This window comes from Passer domesticus, chromosome 5, assembly GCF_036417665.1.
Source record: "Passer domesticus isolate bPasDom1 chromosome 5, bPasDom1.hap1, whole genome shotgun sequence".
Classification (NCBI taxonomy): domain Eukaryota; kingdom Metazoa; phylum Chordata; class Aves; order Passeriformes; family Passeridae; genus Passer; species Passer domesticus.
Genome location: NC_087478.1, coordinates 21,101,673 through 21,106,000, shown reverse-complemented (window position 1 = coordinate 21,106,000; position 4,328 = coordinate 21,101,673).

Here is a 4,328-nt window from a genome sequence, read left to right as displayed (position 1 = left end):
TGCTAGAGAAGCCATATGTAAGGGAGTTCATTGTGTCAGCAGATAGATCTAGACCCCTCAGCAGTGTGGGACTGAGGAGTGGTGGAGCTGCAACAAAGCCAAAATAAATTGAGATTTAGAGGAATCTAAACAGCAGAATCTTTAAAGAATCCTCTTACTATTGATACATGAAATGAGCATGAAGGTCCTAGACAAGGAGATGGACTGGCACAGAATGTCAAAATAGCTAGCAGTGAAGGAGGTATTTCTATGCTCTTATCCTCTTTTATTACAAGAAAAATAATCATATAGACAAAATAATGTATCACCAAATCACAGGGCCGATGTAAGGTTGGAAGGGACTACTGAACGTCATCTAGATCGTGTAACATAGGGGTGTTTGTAAAACTGTGTTAAAATAGTAGAGTGTTTGAATTCTCTTTTACCTTTGACCACTTCTGTTTGTAGCCACAGCAGTGCAGTCCCAGGGGTTATGGAGCGTTGCATCCATTTTAATCAGGACCCTGGAGGTTTCCCTTTCCCCATCCACCAGAGCTGTATGCAGGATGATTGCCCTGTCAGCCCAATGGCCCTGGGAATGTGCAGTGCACATGTTCCACACAGGGAGACACACGTGCATACACACACACAGGATGGGAGAAATAGGATTCATGACACAGAGAATAGGACTAGGATTTAAGAAGGGGGCAGGACGAGGGCCATGGTCAGACACAGGGCATGAATGGGTGAAGGTACTGGCCAGCAGCCAGGACATACACATGCAAGCACCTTTCACTCCTCTTCTCTCCTTGTTCCTATTCCTTAAGGAGTCCCTGTTCTCCTTAGTGCCTCTGCTTCTCCAACCTTGTCTATCTCTTTGCAGGTAAAAAAGTTCCTACCTAATTACTTTCATGGGTAGGTTGCCACCCCATACCCAAATGTGAAACCTCAGATGCTGCTGCTTAGATCATCTCAGCCACAACAGTGTTATCAACTTCCCTGGTACTTCTTAGTTCACAAGCTTTTCTTTCCAAAAAGTCTTCCCCAGAGCTTGGCCTTCCCTCACATAGCTTCCCATGAACTGCTTGTGTAGCACCACAAGAATTTATGGCACTCTTCCTAACTCCTGTCAGCTGCTCGTTCTCACTCTCTCCAGCAAGTTTCTCAGGATCTGTGCAGGTAGCTCAGCCTTGGGCCAGGGGTGCCAGCCATGTGCCTGCAGATACCAGTATTCATTTATTTAGTTCAAAGATATAATTAGTTCATTAAAAAATTCAGAGGGAACCTACTTTTCTGGGCTAAAACATCTTTATTCAGGCTTTACCCTTTTTTTTTTAATCCTGTGGTTCTTGCTATGGTTGCATAATTGGTAATTCTGAAGTTCAGGAAGAACAGGACTGGGATAGGACTCCTAAGTGCAAGCAAAAATGCAATGTATAACTTGTGGAGTTAACTGCTGTGAACAAATAGGATCTAGAACTATTTTAAATTGGAAAGTTTAGGGGTTGACAGGAGTTTAAAATGTACATAATAGGTGCATTGCCCCAAGTGATGCACTTTTTTAAAGCATTACACATATATGTTTTTCACAGTGTTCAGGCATAAATTTGATGCATACAAAGTTGTGTAATGGTTGTGCTTTGCAAAATGGATTATTTTCTTTCTCAGGTGTCCTGAGGGTTCCTTACTATTTCTTCTAAAGCACTCAGATTTGCTGACAGACTCCATTTGCACATCGGGACTACAAGGACAGCAATATTACGTACTTCCCCCTACTTATTCAAAAATATACAAAAATTTTTTGATATCCTAATCTCTAGGGGTGCACATACCAGAAAGGTTAATTGTGATTTTATGGCCAATTGCAAACCATATTCCATAACCTTATTAGCAGATACTATACTTCTGCACTTCACCACATTAGCATCTCACGTGCTACTCATTCAGCCTTTTCTTCTGGAAAACTGGCTTGTTGTCTCATATATCAAATAACAAGCATAAAGTTAACTTCTGCTAATGTATTTACAGTTTGATATAGTTGTATATACAAAGTAATTTTTTGACCAATTAATTCTGTTATGTTTTTTCAAGCATCTATGGACCAAAACCAAAAAATGAATCCTCCTTTCTAAAATCCCATCTTGACATAACTGTTCCTTTCAACCTAAATTTTTTGCAGACATTTTAAAATTGTAATCCAAGGAATCAGCTGTCATTCAAAGTTTTCTTTCGGAGATGTTTGTAATCACATTCATCATCTTAGCATGCTGACAAGTTATTTAAAACATAAGTGCTTAAGATAATCTCTTTACTCACACATATTGGTTCTGATCTAGAAAAAAAATAAGAATCATAAAAAATCTTCCATAATCTTCAACTGTGATGGATTACAGATTTTAATAAATGCGTGTCAGTTCCTCTCTCAGACAAAGGCCATATTCTAATTAATTTTTTTCTTATAATCCAAGCCACAGACTCAAAAGACATATAGCCTGCCTATTCAAACTGGGTCAAGTGTGGAGAAGATGTTATGTATCTCTGGCAAAAAGTAAGACATTAATAAACAACATCAGGTTAAGCTTTTTTCTTTACAAAGCTGTAAGTCATATGTGACAGGGAAAACTTGATTAGTCCTCAGAATGATAGAAGAGTTGAGAGTTAAAAAAAAAGGAAACAAGTCATTTACTATCACCAACTTTTTAGTGATTGTGATGTAGAGATTTAATACCTATGGAAAAGCTTTTCAAGGATCAGGAGTAAGTGGTGAACCAAATTCATAAAAACTCACCACTATCAGTACAACAACAAATCAGCTAAAGACTTCAAAAAATCATTGGACTTCAAAAATCAGTTGACAAAACTTGTTAGCAATGTTTTATCACAATGCTTTACCTGGCTTTACAATTCTTTGCTATGTCCTAGGATAATGTGAGTAATTTCAGACAGGATGAAATTGTCTGTGGTAAATGCTTACTTCAAGATGAATTTAGCAAAGTTAAACTCCTTTCTCTCTCATTCTGAAGCATAAACAAAGCACAGCTGGGGAGGAGAGGAGCAATATTGTCTTGTTGGGATTAGAAACAGAAACAAAGGCCCCACTGCTGCCCTAGGTCTGAGGTATCATAGGTTTCAGCCTCAGTTTTCACTACTTCACTGCAGCAAGGCCCATGCCTGACCATCCACTTCTCACAGGTTTGTGCTTTGATGGAATAGGGTTTCAAAGGCACAAGAAAAAAGAGAAGTGTTCTCACAATATTTGGCCACATCATGTCTGCCTCCCCTCCAACTTCAAATTGCATTCTTTCTTTTTGAAGCCAAAACAAGTCGGGGGAGGGGGGGAACCCTCTTATGGAATGGAATTCTTATAGCTCATGGAATTAGTTTCTTCATTTCTGGAAAGTCACAACCTGTACACAGTAGGTTAGTAGGAATCTATTTGAGAAGGTCTGATTTGCCTTGACAAATTTTGCTAGACACAGGTAAATTTCTTTTTTCTCTCTGTCTTCCTAGTTTTCCAGCCTAATCACAACCACTAGAGCCCATTTTTTTCCCTCCCAGCTATAATAAACAGCTATTTTGCTATGAGCTTACACCCTTTTCCAGCAGTGTCACTTTTGTACTCCAGTCCCTCCAAGGGAAATAATTCTCACCTGTAGGAAAATCTGGGGCTGAGAGAGTGGAAAACACAGAGGCAAAGAAGCCAGTGTGAATGTAATGGGGCTCAAGCACGTCCATTTCAAAAAGAAATTATGATCTCACACGTCATGAAGATCTGGCATTAGCATAAATTCCAAAATGAAAAAAATTAGAGACACACAGTGAAACAATCTGTTCCTTGAAGCCTGATATGAACAAAGAGTTTGAAAGCCTTTCAGCACAGACAGTGATAGCAGAAGCAATGTGCTCAGCTGAGCAAGGTCCTCAAGCTGAGACACGCTGTGAGACACCAAGGTTCCATGCTTTCTTGGGGCACAGGGAGACATCACACATCTACTGTTCTGTAGCTTAGCACTTTGGTAGTTGTCCTTGTGCCCAAGATCAAAATGTGCTGGGAAAAAAAGAACTCCTAGGATTATAGCTGAAAATTATCTAGATACACATATACCTATATATCTGCATATATATATATATATGTATATATATATGTATATAAATATATAGATGGGCATGTTTAAACAATCCTTGAAGAGTCTTCTCCTGTGAGTCTAGCAAGAAGTATGCAGAGGTATTTCATGTACATAGAAAAGTCCATGTGTAGGCATCCTTTCAATGTAACCATCTATGTGAAAAACAAAATCCCATTCAGGTACATCCTATCATTAGACTGTAAAGATGACATGACAACAAAA